Source organism: Anser anser (genome assembly GCF_964211835.1).
Source record: "Anser anser genome assembly, chromosome: 12".
In the NCBI taxonomy this organism is placed as follows: domain Eukaryota; kingdom Metazoa; phylum Chordata; class Aves; order Anseriformes; family Anatidae; genus Anser; species Anser anser.
Genome location: NC_139733.1, coordinates 3,388,885 through 3,412,405, shown reverse-complemented (window position 1 = coordinate 3,412,405; position 23,521 = coordinate 3,388,885). Strand labels below are relative to the sequence as shown.

The following is a 23,521-nucleotide window of genomic DNA, read 5'->3' as shown; positions in this document are numbered from 1 at the left end:
TACCACTGCTCATGGTATTGCATTCCTTGTCTTTACCTTCAACCCATGAAGAAAGCTTGACGTGGAGATTACTATTAACTAACATTCAATACCTTTAGCAACAGCATCGTTCCTCCGTGCATGCACTTTTTTTGCTCTTTTACCTTTAGCCTTATATATCTTACCATGATGCTATTCCCAGTCAAAATTTTGTTACCACTACAAATTTGTGCAAAGAAAACAATAGAATTAAGAACCTCTAAAGAGATGTGTAACTGTATTTAATCTTTAAATTTAGGAGTTAACCATCCCTAACTGACAAAGCAAGTATATGCATAATGTCCTCCACATATATTAAAATGAAAACAATGTAATTGCCCCACACATACACAAATGTTGATACACCTGCAAACAGTTTGGCTGCAGTCTGGGGCATACCAAGTGAGAAGATGTGTGGCCTCACTGCAGGCATGGGCAGCCACGTCCCCCTGTGGCAGCCTCCCACCTCTAACCCAGCACAGCTGCCTCCGGAGCCCCAGCCCACGCTCAGACAGTGGGCAGCCACTGCGTGGGTGTTGGGACAACCACGAGCAGCTCAGCTCCCCATCTGTTTCTCACCACTGTGAAAGCTCTTGCTTTTCCACAAGTTTGGGAGCAGGCTCCTTCTCCCACGCTCAAATATCCCCAGGGGCTTAATGCAAACCTTAACTAAGTCAGCAGAAAAAGATTCACAAACCCCAAATCGCCATTGATCTGGTACCTACAGGGAAGTCAGGAGGCTTTTCAAAACAATACATCATTTCCCATCATAGCAGCCTACCCCACACGTGGCCACGAAACTCATCTTCCAAGAGGTGATGCAATGGTAAAGCTTTGGGCAAAATCCAGTTAAAAAAAAAAAAGGCCTAGTTTTTAACCTGTCTTCAGTTTTGTTGAAAGTTTTACTGTTTCTTTAGTTTAAGCGCAGTTAATACACAAATAATTCTGGATTGTCTTTCTACACAGTGTTGTGGTTTGAGTTAGCAGACCTGAGAACACAGAGCAAGAACAGTCCTTTCAGAGGATCACCGCAGCACAGACCTGCAGCAGAGCTCGCTCAGTGTTAGGTGTCTGTTGTGTTTGCTTCCCTGCAGTTACAGCCTCTTACGATGTGACATGTTGCTGCTACATCATGAATTACTTTTCTATAAAGTTAGCATAAAAATAAAAGATAAGATATAACATCTCATTCTCACACTGGTAAGATTACTTATTAAGTATGAACATAACCTGCTTATGCAACCAGTGCTTAATTGCAGAGTGCTGCAAGGTCGACCAGGAACCTAAGCCTGCACGGAGGGCCCTGCTCCCTGGCTCAGCACCCAGCTCCAGCAAGCGAGACTTAACCTCTCCCTCACCTCCTTTGCCCCAGCCCAGCAGTTGCAATGAGAGAACTGAGAAGACTATTGTTTTAACAGGGAGCAAGTTTGGGCATTTAGAGATGAGAAGATATAGCTTCCACTCACTCTAGAATTATTGGTAACCAAAGACCACCCACACGCACTGAGTTCAGAGTTAAAGCCTCGCCCCCATCTCTTCAGTACTGAGACAGGGCACTGTGGAAGGTTTCACTCCCCAGTAAATGATCTTTTATCTATACAGCTAACAATGAGCATGAAATCCTGCAGTTATCTTCTTGTCTCTTCTTTTTTATACACATACACACTCTAGTTAATAGGAATTAGCATCCCATTGTATAAGAAACACTCCTAAGAAGAACGCTTGCCCGCTGAACAGGCACCACCCACTCAAGACACAACAAGAGGAAGTGAATCGCATCCTGCAAAACATTTCATGTAAAGCGCATTGCCCTGCTGCTTGCTGAACTGGATAGTGGCTTCCTCTGGTGTGGCAACAGCAGACATCTGGGTGAACAAGCCCTGGTCCACAGGGTGTCAGCAGCAGGGTTGTGTAAACACAGCCCGGTACGCACACCTGGGAGCTGTTAGCACCAGCATCAACCCAGACATGGGCACTTTGGGGAAAAGGAAAAAAGTCTGACTAATTACATAAAATACCTAGCACATTTTTCATCACTGAAATGCTAAAAGAGACTGAATGGTGACTATAGTAAGTGTGTATGTTCAAATTGCCTGTGCCCATGTGAGCTCAGCTGCTCATTTACCTCATGTGCAGAGAGATCTACAAAACCTAACCTAGTAGTCAGGCCTTTCAGGCTCGCTGGTCTTCAATCATTCTGCCACACAGCAAACTGATCGAGGCATACGTTCAGATTTACCTTGAACAGTGACTTCTGCACTACAAAAGCAGACTTGTTATTTTAGTGGGCTTGTTGTTAACAACTCTTTATACCTGAATAACAAATGTATTTTCTACTCAGAACCTGAGCAAAGGACCAGAGAATTTAATCCAACTGCAACTACATAATGTTTAGTGTCCAGCTAGTATTATAAATAGTACTATATAAATATATATAAATATATAAATAGTACTATAAATAATAATATTTAAAGCAAACTCCAAGTGAGTCCCTTGATTCCATTTCACAAGTTTTGCTTGCAGCCTGCATCCAGGCTTCACACTGAACTGCAGCACACCCAGGTACCATTGCCCATTACAGTTGTGTATTGTTTAAAAATAAAAATAAAGACCTAAATGTGTCTGCATCTAGTTTTAAGGTTTGAATTAAAAAGCAAGAAGGAAGGAAACAAAGAAAATAAACCAGCCTCCTTCCCATAACCCCATTTCAGTGATCAGACAGTAGGGAGCAGCGACCCCAACATACGCAGGACCGAGCCACTGGCGTGCACCATTTCATCTCAAACACGTGGCTCGGCCAACGGTTGATGCAGCTAGAGGGATGGCTGTCAGGTACCTGCCGCAAGTGTCTAGCTGCTGGTGATATTGCCGTCAGAAATGACTCAAGGATAAGCTTTTTCCATAATAAAAAGGAGAGGACGTATGAATTTCAGCCTACACATCTCCACAAGATGCCTTCTGGAACAAAGGGGAGCATTAGGAAAGAGGGAACCACAGCCCCAGCAGACAGCAAGGCACCGGTGCATTACCTACAAACATAGCACACAGGAAGCAAAGGCTTCCTTTTCAGCATCGTCCCTCCCCAACTGCCCCACCAGCAAGCTGTGCAAGTGGGGAGGAAGCAGCAAGGCCACATGACATCCCAAAACCACAACAGCTATTTTTACACAGCCCAGGCAGCCTTACAGCAGTCGCTGCCTATGAAGAAACGTGCTGGTTTCACTGGTAGGCACAGTAAGAGCACGAGATCTTGCTAAACTGGCTGTAGCAGAGACCCACCTGCAGACAGTCACACACCCCCATAGCAATTACAGATCCAACCCCTGCACTCAAACTGCTCTGTGACCAAGGTACCTGAAGAGAAGGCACCCAGGCCCAGTTACCCCACAATACTGCTTTGTAGCCATCCAAAGGGTCCCTAAATCACTGTGTTCTTATGACACTATCAGCAGTAAAGCAAATGCCTCTTCTTCCTCTTCAAAGAGAACTTCAAGATTCACATTCAGTTTTGTTTTCCAGCTTAGGAGCAGACTCAGAGTCTCCGAAGCCCAGACTTGACTGTATCATGAGCTGCTCTGGCACCTCTTACGTAGGCTCTTTCAAGTGCCCTATTGTTTTAGGGATTACAGACCATTTGCAATTACAATCATCAGAAAAAATGACGCTTCCTTTTTATGCCTCTGGGTAATTTACTGAACGTAACTAAATACTAATTCTATACTATCTGAAGTTAAACATAATTTCATTATACACTTTCATATTCATTTTATTTTTGTAGATCCCTGTATTTCCAGATATCCATTTTACAACTATCTGAGGAATGACAATCAGGTTACCTATCTACCTTGTGTGCATACCTCAGACCACCATTCAGCTGGCGCCCCTGATAAAGAAGCCTACACAAGGTTACTCAATTCCTATTGTCACACAGTAAGCCACACACAAATAATCTAATTTACACCACGGGGCTTTGCTAATTAGCATTTGGTCCTTGAGTTATGAGAAACAACTGCAATTCCGTAGGATTCTTTAGCACTGTTTCAGAACCTTAAGAGACTAATACACTGATGTAATCAACGTTAGCACAAGCCCACTCTAATTTCCTTGGCATCAAGGCTTCAGCACCTTGACACGTAACAGAATCAAAAGGCAATACAAAATTCAACACAAAGCCAGAACAGAAAAGGCATCCATAACATTAACCACCCTAACCTTCCCAACCAAAGCTTGAGGTCTTTCTGAAAGCATGGATAGGCTGCCTTGATTCATTGTGAAGGTTTAATGGATGCCAAAGCCACACATTAACTAGCTGTGCCATGGTATGAGAGAAAGGCATTTTATCCTTTGCTTACTGAGTAACTCCAATGTGTCACAAGAGCAATTAAAGACCTTTGTAGTTAACTATGGACAAATCTCATTCCATTCCAACTCCAGCTATAACTGCTGGCTCAAAAATGCAACTTCAGAACAGTCTTTTCTTGTTCCCACTACCTGCCCTAAATTTTACATCAGGGGCTTAAGTTCTGCTTTCATTTGCAGAAATGTAAGTGGAAGATGTTAAAGATTGAGACCAATAAAAATAAGTATAGAGAGTAGGCAATACCAGAAGAGGTACCCAGTCTTCAGTCATATGAAATAGATTCTATTCCTATCACAGAAAGAAACAAGTACTCAGCACTTCTGAAATCCTTCCCAGATTTGCAAATATGCCATTCTGGCAGCGACTTCTTGCCACTTCTTTGTGCCATTGCCAGTTTTGATAAGACAAATTAGAACACATCCATGATGCTTTACCCAGTACAGATGCTTGCTCTTACTGATTTTAATAAGCTTCATGTGTTTTTTAGTTATGAAGAATTACTACTTGCAGACTTCGAAGGCAGAGATCCTGGTGTTATAAACTGCACATCTCCATTAGAAGCATCAATTCTTTAGTGCTTGTCACTCTTCTACCTATGTAAGGCCCCTGTGTTTAAAATGTTGAGCACTCGTTAAATTAGGACAGTCCAAATGACTCAAATCAGGATGCTTAACAGAATCTCAAAGCTCCTTTGCCCACTAATTTTTCTTTACTTAGGTCTACATTTAACACAGTCATGCACATTTTCAGTACATCTATTCCTCCTAATGAGCACAGCCTTTCTTCACAAAGCTTTATTCTAACATGCACACACAAAAAAATTGCCATTGTAACCACAAAGGAATCCTCGCTGGCACAAAGCTGGCTGCAAAGGCAAAGCTGAAGCCATGTTAAGTCATCTGCCACAGATAATGTCCAGTTTGTGCTCCGCACACAGGAAGCCTGTGACAGGAGTCTATGCTGACTGCAGTGAGATCAGGAGCCAAATATAGCCCAACAGTCTGTCTCCCTGCTTCCTTCTGTCCTCCTCCCTGACAATACAACAAAATGGCATAGATCCAAATGGATTACATTAAGATATTAAAGGTTATTGTTGTCTTACGCATCCTGCCTGAACTGCAAGGCAACACAATTGCTGGAAACAAACAGGTTAGAGCGAAAAGAATACAGGTGAACAGGCAAAGAAGCTACAAGCTAGACCTCTAAACACACAGAAATATGCAGACAGGTGCAGGGTGCACAAAACAGCCGAGTTTATCAGTAGGTGTTGGATTTCTGATTACGAAAAACAGCTACAGCAGAAATCATCTCCAACGGCAATCTGTTAGGAATCACAAAAGCACAAAGCCCTTCAACATCAGTCCTGCGGACTGAAGCCCCTGTTAGGGAGCAGAAAAAAAGGTGACAGACAAGTTAGCATGGAAATAAGGAGAAAGTAAATTAAGACCAATTAACTCATTTGAATTCCATGACAGAGGCTACGCAGTCCTGATTACGGGAGGAATTAAATAGTGCATGCCAGCACAAAGATCACCAGAGCTACAAGTATTCCTGGCAGACACGTTTCAGAGCTTCTTTTCCCCATATTTGCAAAGGAGGGCATGTCTCCCTCAAGCTAGTCCTATAAATACAAACAGCAAATAATAGAATTGACTTCTGACACTTCAGCTGGAAATAATGGTCTTCGCTCAAGTAACACTGAATGCCATAATTAAACTGATGAGAAACAACAGGCCCCATTTCTCAAAGCAACCCGTCTATTTCTAAACAAATAAGAGAAGGTGGCACAGCAGAATTAAGTTTATTTAGATACTTCCCCCTTCCACCAAAAGACGTCAACGGAAAAATCTGTATCTTAATGACTTATTTAAAAATAAATAAAGGAAGGAGTCCAGTGAGGACTCCTCAGGTCGTCATCATGGTTCATGCACAGCAAGTTCAAGTCCCAGAGTTTACTCACCGTATTTTGTTCATATGAATACACCTCCATACAAGACACGTGACAGATTTGCCCTCATGCAAATAAATGCCAGAACATACTTGTAAGACAGAGCACACCTTCTGTCCGATGGGCTCCTGCGTCAAATAGCATGCCACTGGGGTTGGTGCTGATGACACAGATGTTTCCACTCTTGGTTAAACAGTGCCACTTCCATTGCCACTGCTGGTAGCTAGCCATGAGAAAGTGATTTAAGGACAGATGGAACAATTCCCATGTTCCAGTTCACATTTGTGAATGGCCAGAATTAGTCTGGTTTCAGCAGACTGTGGAAGAAAGGGAAAAGTAATGGTGAACTGCTCTTATAACAAGTAAGGCACGGTCTAAGCTTCTACCTGAGAACAATTTGAAAATTGAAAAAATTGAAAAGCCTGTTTATGTATTTCAAGATTTTCAGACAGAGCTATTTAAGATACAGATTTTTCATACTGAAGCTTCTCAGTTCCATCTAGTAAGATTTAAGCTTCGCCCAAGTAAGGGGACGAAGTACCTGAGTCTCAGGACTTGCACAATCAGACCTGCTGAGACAAGTGGAAGGCTCCTTGCCTACCAATCTCAGCGAGGCCCAGAGTCTGAAATCCAGATAAAAAGAGAATTATCCAAATTGGAAGTAATCTGCGAAGCCCAAAGAGGACCTGTTAACACAGTCTATTCCTGACTTCAAAAAAATCTTCAGAGGACTTATTTAAAAAAAAAAAAAAAAAAAGTCTTCCAAAAAAAAAAAAACCACCCAGTAGCAGGCCCTTGTCAGCAATTCAGCAGCAAGCAACAGGAAAGAGTCAAAAAAAAAAAGTTCTTCTACAGACTGCAGTTTAGCTATATATGATCACGGGCTATTAAAGAGAATCCAGAATTATTTAAAACAGATGACCGTGCTAACAGAACTAGAGCCTACTGATCATTTTTGGTAATACCAAAGGTCTGTTCGTTAATGGAAAAGACTATGAGGAAAACTTTTGGCTGAACTGGGAAGGACCTCAAAAGAAAAGGAAAAAAGTACCTTGGTAGTTAAAAGATGCATCAGAACTTGCAGGATTCAATACAGAAAAACTAGAATTACCAAACTCTACGGAGAACTGTTCAGAGCATATTTAAGATATGCAAAGAGCAATTTAACTAGAGTTAGAAATAAACTATAGATCCCCACAACAAGTTTTGAGTGTTTTTGAAAACCTGTTTTGGAAATCGAGAACCACACTCTGAAACCTGAAATGACACTGGTGCTACAGAGGCTCCGACAAAGGGTAATAAAGATGTTGAAATTGTATGATGGATTTACACACAAGAAACTGCAAAAAAAAATATTACACAGGAAATTAGGAGAACCAAGCTTTTGCAGTCTGTTCAAGATTACAAAAGGCAAGGAAACTGGAATAAACTACGTAGTTATTTTATTCCAAAGATCCAGACATTCAGAAGTAAAATAAAAAAAAAAAAAATTAAATCCATGAATTTTTGAGTCTTCAAAAGCAGACCACAATTAGAGGTCCTGGAATAAGTGGCAGAATACATCTGCTTATAGCTAAAATCAAAACAAACATACCTTGTCTTTCATGAAAGAATTAATTGCCAGCTAAGGAGTCTGAATTCACATGATTTCCCCCCCTCCCCCCCTCCAGACAAATTCAAAAATAATTACATGTGCTTCATCAGTTCAGGAGATAAGAATCTCACTTTTGCTGCCTTGCTCCATGGGTAATTGTTTCCAACTGTATACTTAGGAATGAAGTGTTATTTATGTAGATGTAGTATGATTGTACATCCACTTTGTAAAGGTGTGCAGAACTCTGTGGTTTGCATGGCAGAAGGTAAATACAGCCAAGATGATAAACACAAAGTGCTGACCACAAATAGCAGATCCCAAATTGCTTCTTAAGCAACAAAAGCCTGAATTGTATACACAAAAACCCCAATAAAAAAGGGAAAGAAAGGGCAACATTCAGGCTCTCTCTTTTTAAGCAGCAGTAAACAAATGATTGTAAAATACTTCCTTTTTATTTTTTAATCAATATTTTCCTTTCTCTGAATGAATCCAATTTCAATTTCTTCTGCTCATGAGTTCATCACACCCCTGATTTCAGGCAGGACAGAAGACCGCAGGGGTGCTGAGCCGAGCAGCAGGAAGCACGGAGGAATGTTTACATTCCAAAGCAGTGCTCTCACTGACTTTCATACCAACTAGAAAGAAACAAATGTCATTATTAACTTTAAAAAAAGGCATACAGGAAACTTCATTTTGGGTTTTGGATGTGTGAGGGAATGTCAGTTTTTAGTTCCTGCTAGGACCAACTCAAATGCCACTCTTCATCAACACTGTTCAGTCAGCTTTTCAGTTTTGTTTGTGTTTTTGTTTTTCAATACAAGGGATGTCTGTTAAAAGATTTTTAACATATCTTCAGCCAGAGGCTGTTCACATGGGTGCAGTCTGCTTTCTGAATACCTGCTACAAATGGTAGCTGCTAACCAAAAACTTATTAGAATTAAGTTCATCCGGAACTTCTCTGAACACATCTTACTCAAGTTTGAGCTCACTTTTAGTAAGAATATAATGCAGTTTTTGTAGCCATTAATTATCATTCCAACATCTCTATAAAGGCTCTGCTGACTAAGCCCACCTGCCCAAGGAGGTTACACATTTGAACCCATCTGCCAGCATCCCAAGAACCGTCACCAAGTCCTACATGCTGGCAAGATTCAACTGTGTAAGGAGCTATCTGGTCCTGGAGCCTGTAGCTACACACACACACACAGAGCCAAAAAATAGGTCTGACCTTTAGAGCGGTGTTACAGATGTTTGTACATCTGTTCATAAGCAAACCACAGAAAAAAATCATCTATGGGATACTTTAGAATATGACAGGATTTCAGTTCGTGTTGCTGGAATTATCCCACTGAAATTCCCCAGATGATTTTTCCCTAAGGAATTTCTGTATTAAAACATGAAATGAAAGCAGGCTTTCAGATAGATTTTACAACAGCACATTCATTGATGAATGGGACACCAATCTGTGCCTCAGTTCTTGTCCCCCTCCCTCCTTACTACTCAACTGCACTTGTTTGCCTCAAAACCCTTTTAAAAGCAAAACCACATATTTTTAGGCAAACAAACTTTTGACTGCAGCTTGCACTACTGACACAACAGTTTGCCTAAAGAGAGACATAAAACCGTAGTGCTAACAGTGATCAAAAGGCAGCCCCCTCCTTTCCCAGAGGGCGAAATTTGTTGCATATCATGTTTATTAATCCAGATCAGCAATCCCCAAAGAGAGGTCAAAAGTTAACCCCTCTCCTCACTGATTTATGTTGTAGTGGCAGTGCTGTGTCAAATAACAGTAACTAAAGCAACAGTTTTACGTAGCCGGCCTGATTTAAAACAAACAAACAAAAATAATCCAACCACACTGCCAGGACTGTTTTCCTCAACACATGCTTACGCTGTGCATGGCCAGCAGCAGATGAACTCGTTGCTGATACAGGCCCAGCTCACACAGCCACAGGGAAAGCCTTCTCCAAAATGCCCCATCTCCTTGCCATCACAGGAGCAAGGATAAGACTTCAGTGAGAAAAACTCACTCCAAGTTTCAAACCAGAAGCAAGAGGATGAGTTTGGAAGTGATTCACATCCTTCCCCATGTGCCCCATAGGAGATTTTTGAGTAGGATCTATACAGAGTAACAGATCAAAAAGTTTGAGAGTGCTCTCGGTAGACAAAGTGTCTGAACCATTGTTACAGTGGTGGGTTGGACAGCCGCCCAAACAATAAGCTGTTTTTAGAAAACTGGGGATTCATCCTCTTATGCGGCATGAGGGAGGGATTTAGCCTTAATTTAGCACCATTTAGAAAAGATTACCCTTTAATTGCAATAGGAGCTGGCAGACATGGGCAGCAATGAAAAGCCTTTATCCCGCAAAGCTTTCAATGACCAGCGGCCGTGAGGCAGCACGAAGCGATGAGCCACGCTGCCACAGCCGCCTCGCGGCTCCCGGGGACCCCACTGCAGGACGGGGGACTGTGGCTGCTGGCTCCTCTGTGCCGTAAGGGAAGTCCAAGGAAAGACACAAACCCCTCATTCACCAGCATGCAAATCAGGAAGAGCAAAGCAGAAATCGTGGTGTCGGGGGGCAGAGAAGCTGTGACAACGCACAGGGAGGAGCCGCGGGCATTTGAGGAGCTCGGACGTAAATAAAGCACGGGGCCGAGACAGGAGCTGGCTGAGCGCAGGGCCCTTGCTGGGACAGGAGAGATCGTACTGGGCATTTCTTCCGCCTGGGTGTCAGTGCCACCAGGTAAGCAGACCTCAGTTCTCCCTGCTGCTCTGCCATTCCCGGGGCCAGGAGGCAGAGAGGCCTTGGGCCGTGTTTTTGGGCAGCGAGTGCTCTGCTGGAGCAGATGCGCAGCATGCCTGAGGTGTAGAGTTGCCAGATCACTGCCAAGATCCAGTAGCTCATAGCCACTCAGGAGCCCATTGCAAATGTCACCTAAATTGGAGCAAACCTAATGCTCTTCCAGAACAGGGTCCAGGAAAATTGAATTCACGTTCAAACATTTTGTTGCAGCAGCGAGGCCTGGCTTACATCTGTACTCGAACAATGGACTGGAATAATCCCAGTTTAGGCTGGCGTAAGAAATCCCGGAGCCTACTGCAGAGTTTAATTCAACCCATTTTTGTTTTCAAAAGTTCAATGAAATGTAGTAACTTCTATGTATAGAAAAAGCTTGAAGCCAAGGTTAAGCCTTCCTCCCTACCCACTCCTCCCAGCGCCTGCTATTTCTGGTAGCCCCAGGGCTGAAAGGTGATGCTACTGCCCATGCTGGCTGAGCCATCTGAGCATGCTGGGAACCAGAGAAAGGAGGCTGGGAGCTGGAAAAGAAAGCTGTCGGAAGAACTGCTTAGGAGCCACAAGAGCTACTAGTATCACGGGAGAAAGCAGATCTTATATAAGGAGGCAAAGCACACGTGTCTGCTGGGAAAAATGAGAGAAGAGAGACACTGAGACAAGATCTCCCTGGAGCTACTGTTGATCAAGGGAACCAGCGTGGCAGAGACTGCAACTCAATTAAGGAAAAAAAAACTGGGATGAAGAACAAAACTAAAGGCAGCAAGAACCAGGAGCTGGAAGAAGAGACAGGAGCCTATAGTTATGAGTCCACATTGCCCTTCAGATATGAATTGGCAGCCAGCTGTCCTCATTCTCTTCGTGTGGTAATTGCTTTCAACTTCTCAGCTCATGCCTGTCTCCAAGGTAAAGACCAAAAAGCACCGCCTCCAGCAGCCCTGTGATAGCAGTCCTTAAGAATATCACACATTACCCAAACCTAGATAACCAAAATAAGTTAATAATATCTCTCTTTGTCAGAGATACAAGTCTATTCCAGACAGTATCTCAGTCTTAAGTCTTCATATAGGACAGAGAAATCCTAGCTGGAACAAGGAACAGTGCAGTTTTAAACTTACCCGGATATTAGAACTACACTTTGGTCTAGTTTTCACACACAGTCAGACCACTTCTGACCTTCTTCCAGCTGCAGCAACAGCTATAGAAGGGAAAATGGATGACCAGCCTCAAGTCTTAGCAAGTAAGCATACCAGATAGAAGTATCATGGGTTATTTGAAAACAATACCCAACTTGAGTAATTGTCATTTACCCACGGTAAAACTAAACATTTAAAGTTCCCTTCAACACTAGGTCTAAGTAGCCCGGCATTACACTGGACCCTCAAAACATCTAAATACCTTAGAAGAACAAACAATAAGATTTTGACTTAATTTTTTTAAAATTTTTTTTAAATGAGAGATACATTTTGCAGGTATATATTGAGAGCGTTTGTGTAATTTTATCTAACCGAATACACCACTGCAAAGTATCACATTCTTGGCATGCGGATAAAGTCGACTGCTCTACCACTCTCTCCAGGACTGAACAAGACGCACCCCCTTGTGCAATGTCTGGTGCAATGGCCTGGATGCTGAAGTTGCTGCCAACAGATGACCAGCGTCTAACAACATTAGATATGCTGAGAGACATGTGTTACACGTAGGCGGAAAGCGGGCCTGGAGAGAAACCAGACCCCAGATATGCCATCCATATTTAATGCAGCCACATGCCAGTGACACAGGAGACACTGTGACGTTCACAGTGCCATGGAGTGCATAAAGCTACGCCTCTGTGTTCAGATCATTTGTTGGTGTAGCACATCGCCATCCACATGTGGCCTATTCTGGGACATGGAAGATATAATTGCTCTAAAGCACACTTTCCCAAATTTCAAAAAGCAAGCAAGAGTTCGTAATAAAGAGCAAGTCAGGACTGCAGTAAGTTTTAAAGCCATGTTCTTCAGACATGACTTTCGATTTCTCCTTCTGCTTTTCAGAATCGAACACGTGGCTCTTCCTAAGGGCACACTCAGTAGCGCACTACTTATCCCACCTATTTTTCTTGGATATTGTTACATTTCTTTTCTTTGCATTCACTGCTGCTGCTGCCCTGCTGTTCAATCTCAAAGAAAATTCCTACATAGAACTCATTTGTGAAGCGTAATTAATTCAGAAACAAATTGCCATCTAAACTCAGTATTGAGAGAAGCAGAGAGCCTCATTTTGTGCTCAGTGACATACTGGAGCAGATCAGTTTTATTTTTAAGACTTCAAGGAATATTTCTCTGTCTACCCAAGAGTTTATTCCAAATTCAGAGCTGGATTTTGAGCCAACTGAGAAGGAGTACTCTATTTGTTGCATTAGAAACTGATACTGTTTTCAGGCACATAAAGACCTCAAATTTAAGGAAAGTAAGAGGTATTCTAGCCATATTCAAATTCCTCAAGTGTAACTTTTCCATTACTATGCTTTTCTGCATACTGAGAAGCAAAAGTAGCAGCAATTTCATGACACTAGATGAGTGAGTCCAGTTGGAAACCATTACAGTTACACTCTGCTACAGTATCAGTTCCCAAGGCAGGATGGAGACTGATCTTAAAACACAACGGGAAGAGTTAATCCCACACTGTAACACTGGAGAGTATTCATGTACACACAGACACCAAGTACTGGCCTGTTCTTGATAGCTCTGGCTAGCTCTTACATGCAAAACCTAGCTTTAGACCCTTATTGAACCAAGACATAATGGAACAAAGCTCAGATCTGGACGAGCTCCTCATCTTGTGGAGGCTGTATTCCCTTGCACATCAGTGCTTACTGAAGATTAAGGCCACATTCTTCATACAAAGCCTAATATTGTGTGCAGTAAGGCAAAGCTAACACATGACTAACACAGCGTGGCACCATGTAACAAAGAGTAGCCCAGGGCACGAGATATACCTCCATAAAACAGGCAATTTCTATGGACACAAGCTTGTCACAGAGGAGAACACGGACAGCAGAAATGAGAAAATACATTCCTTATGAAGCACACACAGAAATACTGTGTCAACTTTAGTACTATTTCAGGCCTATTGTGAGTAAGTACAGGACAGGCCTGTTCTGAAAATAAGGCTATATACACAGCTACACTGATGAAGGCAAGGCAGAGCATACCACAGGCTGATAAATGCTCTTTGAGGCCGGTTCTCAATACCCAGAGCAAGGACCTTAAAACCAAACAGACGCCCCACAGGGGCTTCACCAGCCCCACAGCGTCCCCAGATGAGCCAGACTCCATGAGCCGTCCCCCCAGCTGCAGCCCCCACACGGCAGGGGTATGAAAGGAATGAGTGCCTTACTGTGTTCACCCAAACCATAACAATGGCAAGGTCAGAGGGAACATCAGACCGATTTTGAGTTAACAGGCTCTGTGTCATGCTAAAAAAGTCCTTTTCCTTCACTCCCAATAACTCATTGATACTTTGGGGCACTTGGCCACACAGGCTAGATTAGAGCAACCAGCTACAAACTAGTACAGTAGCTAACGAAGGTCCACCCAGCTTTCATTCAAAGCAGATATTAGCAGCACTCTCCCACTGTTACATTTCTTCTTGTACTCCTGCTGCTTGGTTTATATTTGTTTCCCAAGTCAATCAAACAGGCAACGAGGGATCTTTAGAGAGACCTCTCCTCCTCTTCTCCTTCTGTAAAGATAATATATATGATCAACCTGATTTATTAGTAAATCCTAATTACTGAGGGGAAGGAGAAGGATGTCTCAAACATGAAACTGGCTGGAATACTATGATCTCTCGACCCCGCCATGTATCCATGAAATATAGAACATTTTGACAGGAAAGATTTCCTCCAAACTGCCAGGTCATGCCTATGTTCAAGCCCGGCAGCCCTGATGCACAGCCTGCACCCCAGCCCTCAGAGGCACCTCACCTTCCTAAAAATCAGGAAGGAGGAGTCAAAAGCTAAGATCCAAACTTCCAGCCTGGTTCTGCTGGACACAGACTGTTCTGGGTACACAGTTTCTCTCCAAGTCACCACTATACTCTCCTCCACTGGGGACACAGGAGGACAGGAAAGTATGATCAAACATAGCATTAATCCAGGATTACTCCATCAAAATATACTTTTTCCCAGTCCAGAACCCCACAGAAGTTAAACACAGTTTGCAAGGACAGAGGGTAAAATGATGCAGAATGCAGGGCAGGGAGGGGGGAACAATGACACTTCAAAACTCCTGCAAATAAGAGTGACTAGTATGATCACTGCAAAAAAAACAAGTGTGGGAATAAACCTATAAAGCCTGCTAAAGGCCAGACGCTGACAGAAGACGACCCATCTCTGCATTCCTTTCCTAAGAGGTAAGGCTGCAAGTGTCACAGCAGTCAGCATTCCTTCGGTCCTCCCGAAATCCAGTCAAACAACTAACATATCTCACATGCCCCTCTTGCTAAAAACTAGATTCAGCTACTTAATCCTTCAGCAAGTATTCACTGCCTAAAAATAAACTGGGGAGGGGGTGGAATCATAAAAATGAGTTCAATCTTTAGAAGTGTATCCAAAACTATAGGGTATATTATTAAGCACAATATGAAATTTAAATATATATATATATATATAAAAACTAGTACAAGAAGCAGAGTAACAGAATCACAGAATAGTTGAGACTGGAAGGGATCCCTGGAGATCATGTAGTCCAACCCTCCCTCCCTCTGCTTAAAGCAGGGGCAGCTACAGCAGGTTGCTCCAGACAGCATCCAGTTGGGTTCAAATGGCTCCAAAGATGGAGACCCCACCACCTCTGAGCCAAGAAAAGAAACTTAGAAAATAAGTTAAGCATGGCGCGTTGGGTTTGTGGTTAATTATGTATGTGCTTTGGTTCAGTCTTTAGTTTTTATGGACTGTTCTGTAGCAACACAAATACACTAGAGGCTGGAGCTAAACAACTCCATAGCTGGAATTATTCCAAGTGACTCAAATGTGCTCTTAAAATATTTCTATGATTACTGAAGGATCTTAGAACAAGACTTCATTGTAACTGGGCGGCAGGGGGGGAGTGTTTAAAAACACCCCCACTCTCCAAACACCGCTCTAATTTAGCCAGCTAAGTGCAAGCAGTCTCATTTCCCAGGGCTTAGTTTGGATATTTTGGCTTCAGCCCACCTTTAAATAGCTTCCTGAACTGGACTCTCCATAAAGAACATAGGCTGCAATCATGCAAGAAGCACTAATTACCTTTAAAAGAAGAAACTACAAAAATAGCTGCCTTGTATTTCACCTATCGTGTCTGAGTCAAATGCGACTGAAATGAAGCTGGGGCAAAGCTGCAGGTGGGAGTGAGCAGATGTCATACTCAAAACCCTCGCACACACGCATGTTCCTACCATGGATTTCTTCTCCTAAGCATGTCCTGAGCCCTTTCCACCCATCCTAGCCCACAACCACTGCACGGTGAACCTCACATATCCTCCTGCCCAAAAGGTGCCTGCTCGCTGCTGTGTGGAAGAGCCCCTGCACTGCTGCCACGGCACCCAGCATGCCACCCCCTGAGAAACCACCCCACAACCACATACGCTCAAGCATCAAGTGATTTATGTGCAAATCTGCTGTAAGGTCAGAGCCAGCAGGCCACCACTGACAGACTTACCTGTCTTGCACAGATAAACTTCCATTTGAAGTTGGCTGGTAGAGTTAGTTGCAAGACAGCGAGAGTGCTCTGCCTAGAGGTTACTTACGCTGGGGAGATCACCACTCCTACCCACGGTCACCGTGCCCTACACATAGCAGCCTGGGACAGGCTCACCATTTTCCTTTTAACCCAGCTGTGTATATAGTTGTACACGTGGCAGTGCTATAACGTTAACACAGCACATACAGAAATGACAGTGTAATGGTTACTTTTATATATATATATATATTTATATATATATAGGCACATGCACAAATAGATACGTACACACATTTATACACACACACAGAAACACTAATGAATACAACAGTTACACATAGCGATGCCTGATGTTTTAAGAAAAGTATGACAGGTTTGTAACAGAGTAGTAACATTAAATTTCAAATAAAACTCCTAGTATCTTATATGTTATTCTAAGCCTTCACTTTTGAAGACCTCTCAGTAGAAATCCTTCATGAGAAAATAAAGGGGAACCTTTAGGTTATATAAAGTACTCTGCTCTCCAACTTCAGTGATTTCATAATCAACAATAGTAAAAAAAAAAAAAAAAAACCAAGTCCAACCCCCTGTGGGGTTAGAAGGGAACATATGACCTAAGAGGCAGGAGGCTGGAGTTGGCTGGAGTCTGCTGAGCCGAGCAGCTGCAGTTTCTCTTGGTACGGGTGGGAGTAAGGAGCATCGACAGAGCTACCTGCCACCCACCCAGGGTCCAGCTCAGGTCCTCCCCAGCCTTAGAGGCTCCCTTTCCATTTCCAGTCGGTTAAGGCTGTGGCTCTTTCACACACACCACATGTAGGGAAGGACAGGAAGATGAGAGAGAATGCACTTGTTGAAAAAGAAGTGTTTCCTTTAATCTTCTGAAAACAAAGAAATTTTGAGACTGAATTACCAAAAGGATGCATATTAAATTAGGAAATTGAATTCAACAACCATAACCAGAGGGGATCTGAATGAAAGAGACAGACCCTTGTGAAATGGCAAGCATGCAGACTAAAAGCCAGACGATAAGAGAGGCAGCTCTAGAACTACCCAACTCCATTTGGGAAAGATGCCTTCAAAAATCCTTTCACAGATCCAATGAATCCAAGTTCCTCAGAAAGCAGAAACTAGATTTGTACAGACATCCTTTAAAAAAAACTAGAAGAGGAAAAAAGAAAGAGGAAGCAAAAGCTATCAGACAAGGCTGAACCATCCTCCATCAGCCCAGCTCCAGGAAGGAGGTTTCTGATGAGCACAGGATTGGGCAGCCATGGGGAATGTTTTCTACACGCTCACTGTAACCTAGGTTTTAAAGTTAAAAGTTCAGTGCCTAGCTAATGGCTCATTTTTCCCTTCTTACCCTTCCCCCCCCCCACTCAACTGGCAGCTGCCAAGGTCTACATAAGAGACTGATTTAGACATCCTTTCTTTATACATAAAGAAGTCAGCGATCATAAACATCCCTCAAAACACATTCTGAAAGAAAAAAAGCATACAATGAAGGTCTTTTCTTCTTGTGTTTAGCTATTGTATGCAAAAAAAAAAGAAATACCTCATTTTTTTCAGACTTCTCATAATGCTAGAATTCACCAGATTTCACTGGACACATGCGTATGTACACAGAGAAGAAACAAAAACACAGGTGGCTGCCTCCTGCTGCACGACGCTCAATACACATCTATGCTTTATTAACTTCCAGTGTCAAATACAAATTGATATGGTGTTAGTTGTGTGTTGTAGGGAAATTTGTGTTTACATTGAGTAGGTCTGATATGTTCAAAAAGATTTCTTAATGCAATTCAGCAGGGTCACATGAAATCAGCCAAGTCCATCCATTTGGTAAGTAATTGCCTGCACTGCACCACAAGCGTGAGAGAAAGGGCTCATCCCATGGACTATTTTTAAGGGAGTTTTATCAAGAATTAAGTACATAAACTTCACTTGAAAATAACTTTTGGAATTTCAGGGTGTACTTCCTTTCTCCCACGGGTAAAAAGAATAAGAAATTTAATCTCTAAACAGAACTAAAGGAATGAATTTTAATCCAAGATTAGACTCTAGTGGTAATGCATAAAATCTAAAATCCCTTTCCTTCAACTTACTTTCTTACAAATTTAATGAGGAAAACATCCTTAACAGACTCATTGACACAGTAAGGAAACTTGTGATGCTGTAAACTGAGGATATAAGAGGACAGTTTAAAAAAAAAGAACAGAAACAACACAACTAAGCTTGCTCTTTCAAAAAGCAAATAAGATATTCCAATGCCACAAAGTTTTTGGCTGTTTCCAAAAGGAAAGAGTTCACCACCCTTCCACTGCTTCAAATTTATTTAAAACAGCTGTGCTCACAGAACAGCCATCCCCATTTCCTGCCCATTAAAACACTCCCAACCCATTTAAAATAAATGGAGGGAGAAAAACAAGACAAAAAACTGATGCTGCAACTGCAGAATGAAATCCAAGCATTTCCGAGGGCGTCTCGCGACTTCCAGGCTGCAACATGCTGGCTCTCCCACCAAACACCGAGGCACAACTCCAAGGAAATGCTAGCACATGATTTCCCTCTTGCCAGGGAAGAAAGGTCATTGCTGTCCTGGTCATTAGATTGCAGGGTCTGTCTGCATTCCCATTAAACCTCCCATTTGGTAAGTAATTAGAGCACAACACAGACTATACTTTTTTGCTGTTTTTAGAAAAGTTGCTACAAAGGCTCTTTGAAAGCACGAGCCTTAACTCACATTAAACTCAAAGCAGCTCCAGAGTTAAGGGCATGATTTGGTGTATGCATTTGTTTATGTTAAGGGGTTAGCAGTACAAACATCTGCACAAGGTTAGATGCTCAGTTAACACTTCATACATGCGAGTCCAAAACTGTATGAGGAGTATCAGAGGTCTTAAAGTATTTGGCATTTAAAACACAGCTACCGGAGTCGTGGAATTTTTGCTATTCCAGAGAGAAGGGGAAAATGCTGGGGCAGTTCAGGGATTTCCTAGCCTTTGTCATTGCACAAAAGAAACAAATCAACCTAATTCTCAATTTCTCCTGCCCCTACCCTCAGCTCCAAAAGACTGCAGGCATATATATATTATAATGTATATATATATTTTTAAGGCACAATTCCCGATGTCTTGGCATTTAACTCTGGCAATACTGCCAATATATATTCAGTGCACAAAGCCAAGATTTTGCCTATTTAGGCCACAGCAGCAGCTTTCTCTCTCTTGAATAGGTCTCCAAAAGAGAGACCTTGAACGTTTTAAATCCCTCTCACCTCAGTTAGCTTTTCTGGCAATACTGTCATAACTCACATATGAGTCAGTCATATCAGAATGGTCTCTAACCCCACTGAACTCCCACAGGCTCTTGTCACAACTGAATAATCAGATGTGAGAAATATCTTATTAATTAGGAACAGTAAATAACAATTCTTCCCTCTTCAGCTCTATGCAAGCTTTGCAGTTGATGGGAGGGGACAAATGCCTTCCTGCCCACCCAAAACAGCTCTGAACACCAAAGTGCCAAGAAGAACACAACCATTATCTCCTACTATAAGCAGACTGAAAAAGTTATATGATGTTTGCTAAACTGATCATGGATTGAATCAATGACACAGAAAACCAAGCAGCATAGAAGCATTAAGGTTGGAAAAGACCTCTGAGATGATCTGGTCCAACCAAAGTTTATATTTAAAAGAAAAATCTTATTAAAAATATGGAAGGAAAGAAATTGTGATGCAAAACTAAAAATAAATCCAATTTAATGCTCCAAATTGCAATCCACTTCACCTGCCTTCTTTTTCTCATCAGAAAAGGAAGACCACAAGCAACGTTGAATAAACCTGCCTTAGCAAGGGGATATTCCAATTTAACAAAATTGTTTTCATGCACTTGGAGTTAACTCATTTGCACTATTTAAATGCAGATTTAGTGTAGCTATACAGTATGCTAAAGATCCCACTTCCACACTAGACTTACTTGTTACGTACACAGAAGACAGATTTTTACATGACAGGATCTCATTCATCTTGAAAGCCAGCCAGCCATTCAAATTTAAAAACAACCATCCATATTGTTATGAAAGACCAGAGAGCTGGCTGACAAAAGCTAGAGCAGTCAGATTTATTTAAGATTACAAAGCTTATCATTCCATTGTAACTGGGAGAAAAGAAAATCAGGGTCTTTTTCTGGAGGACAAGGCCAGGACAAAGCCTTCTTAAAGTACTGATGCTGCAGAGGGTGGACAAAGGCTCGCATTTCCTTACACGTTTTGTCACACTAAATATGTCGCTGTATTCAAAATGCAAATGCTTTTTTAAAACCCTCTGCCTACCACTGCAGCTGTAAGATGTGGGAGAATATATCCCAGTACTGTTGAGTGACAGAATGAAAACCATTACCGAGTGTGTAAAATAGACTTTTGCAATGAGAAATGCCAAAGATTGAAGCCACAAATGTTGGAAGAAGAAAAAAGAACCATGAAGAACAGGTACTTGAGAAAGGGAGAAAAAAGACACCTCTTGTTGTAGGTCAAGCCTCACTGCTATTGACATTACAGCCGTCAAACTACGTACATTTCTATAAGTCTGAAGGGGACAAGAAAATCTGACCTGGAAATGAAGAAATCAATTCCTGTTCTTCACTCCAAGAGAGCTGATTTGTGTTAAAAAAATATTACCCGATTTTTAAACAGTGGAGAAAGTTTGTGCTTAACCATTTCTTGGTTAAAAATCAAATACTTGATAAAAGTGTCACCAGAATGAGCCAAGGGGAAGCGCTTACATAGCTGCCGAACACAGTGAATCAAAGACACATATCAGACTGGACCCTTATTCACACAGCTACAAGCTTCAGAAAGTTACTGGATTAAACTGTGCCACGGAAAAGTTTAAATCGTGAACGCTGCTGAATGGTTCCATCTAAATCAGAGATCAACATTTATTTAGCAAAGTACGTTTTGGCAAAATGATCTTTCTTCTTTTGACAGAACGTCCCAAAGCTGAGGTCACATGCTACATGACTATTTTTTCTGCTCACAGACTCTTGGGAACAGTCGTATTCACCCTACAATAGCTGATTCCTATTTCAATGGCCAGAATGCCCTCTCCAAATAAAATCAGAGCAAACCACAAAATAATCACATAATGCCTTCCCAAAAAATGCGTTCTTTCAACTTCCTTCCCACCACCCCTGTGCCATGAGGTCCCATTCATGCACCAGCAGGGCACCCCAGCAGGCTGTGACGGGGCCACCCCTCTCCCCGCACACCCGCAGCCCTGCACGCAGGGAGCCTTGCAAAATCCCTGTGGGGCTGGGAACACGCGACCCCCTTCTGCATGCGGCACAGCAAGCTCCCAACGAACGTCTTCCCTCGAGCGTCTGAAAAATAAAAAGGGGCTTTGACCTCAAAAGGGGACTGTTGATGCAACTAAAGTCTGCACATGGGAAGTAACAAAATCTGATTGGTTTGAGCAGGCTGGAGGGCAGTTAAAACATCTGTTTGGTCTGCAGTGATAGTGGAGAAATAAGCTTATTCACCCACTAAGCCAACATACTTCTTTGCTTAGGAACCAGTGCTAGACTACACGGCCAGTTCTGTTCAGCACTGGACGCAGAGATGCTCCCGACTGAATTTACAGCCGTAATACTTCACTGCCTGCAGCGCAGCGCTCAGCTGCACCGCTTCACAGGCTCGCTAAGATCCAAGCTGCACGTTGGCAGCAATTAAGGGGTAAAAACAAAGATTAAGGAGACAAAGGACTGCGGTATACTGGCAGGGCGGGCCGGCCGTACAGCCCGCTGCAGCACACCACCAGACATGCCAGTCATTTCTGCGGGAGCTACACAGGCCCTAATATGGCACGGCTGCTCCCAACCCAAGTGCCAAACATGGCCCTGGGACTGCAGGGAAACCTATTTCTGACTAGGCTTGGGTCAAAATCCCCAGTTCGGCCCACATCCACTCCAGCCACGTGGTTTTCTTGGTCAAGGACCCTCTGGGCACTCCCCTGAGCCTGCCTTGGCCTGCTTTGGCCTGCCTGCTGACAAGGCCGGGGATGGAGGGCTTTTGGTCCTGCCACCACCCGCAGCACAAGCCTGGGGCAAGCTGGGGACAGAGGTGGCATCTGCTGCATGGGGCACATCCAGCTGGTGTAGGGAGAAGAGCCGGGGAGAAAGGAGCAGAGGAAAGGCACAAGATGGAGAGAAGGAAGAAAAGAGCTGGAGAAAAGGGGAAAAAAATGAAGAGGCACCATTCTGCAGCTTTTCCACTTAAAACCAGCTATTCTCCAAAATGGAGGCTCCTACGTTCATTTGGATGGCAAAGTTTATTTATGTCACTTCCCTCTGCTAAGGCTTTGTGGATCATATTTCAAACCCATGTTATATTCCTCTGTTGCTCAGTTACAGATCTGAACAAACCATTCTCTGCAGTCTGCCAAAAGCAGAGAAAGAAAGCGAATGAATGCCTGGAGGATGAATCACCCTCTGGAAGTCATCTTATGGCCCCACACTGCTACAGATTAGTCACAACCTCACATACAGTAGAGTGAAAGAGGAAATGGTGAATCCATTAACTCCAGGGCAGCACACAGCCCTGCTAACTGCTGTTCCCACCCCCTCGCCCCACTCCTAGGAAAGAGAGGCACTTCTCCAAATCATCAGAATTTTCTTTCAGGTTCGAAGAAATATGTTACTAAATTCAAAGGGATGTATTGGGTATTAATACCCCTGAAACTACTGAGTTTGTTCCAGCGGTTTTTGAAACAGCAAGTGAGAATTGTGATTTGAAACATGTAAACTGCAGGGATCACCACAGCAGAGTCTGAAGAAAACCCCTGCGCAGCCAGATGCTGAGACTTTCAGTTTAGGGGCAGGATGTCTGACGCAGCAGGGGCCGCACAAACTTCCGCCCCCACGAACAGGATGTGCGGGGACACGGCAGGCACTCATGTAGTGGTGCCCACCAGAACCCCTCCAGCTTCATTCAAGCCCTCAGCAAAACCGCTTGGAAGAAATCTGCCCCTACAGCACCTGGGCAGAAGAGCTGCCAGCATGCGGTAGTTAACACAGCATTCCTCCTGCCAAAGCTGTTTGCATCTCG

At 43.0% G+C, this 23,521-nt stretch overlaps 1 protein-coding gene and 1 long non-coding RNA gene across 8 annotated transcripts in view; one reads left to right on the top strand and one right to left on the bottom strand.

Moving 5' to 3' along the window:
- The window catches only part of LOC310880332, a 38,465-nt gene extending 15,399 nt beyond the window's left edge, over positions 1-23,066 (top strand). Inside the window, exon 3 of the long non-coding RNA XR_014571626.1 lies at positions 985-23,066. This is a non-coding gene — a long non-coding RNA (uncharacterized lncRNA). The remainder of the gene's footprint in view (positions 1-984) is intronic.
- Positions 1-23,521, bottom strand: part of BICD2 (BICD cargo adaptor 2) — an 88,309-nt gene that overhangs the window by 57,835 nt on the left and 6,953 nt on the right. The window lies entirely within an intron of this gene.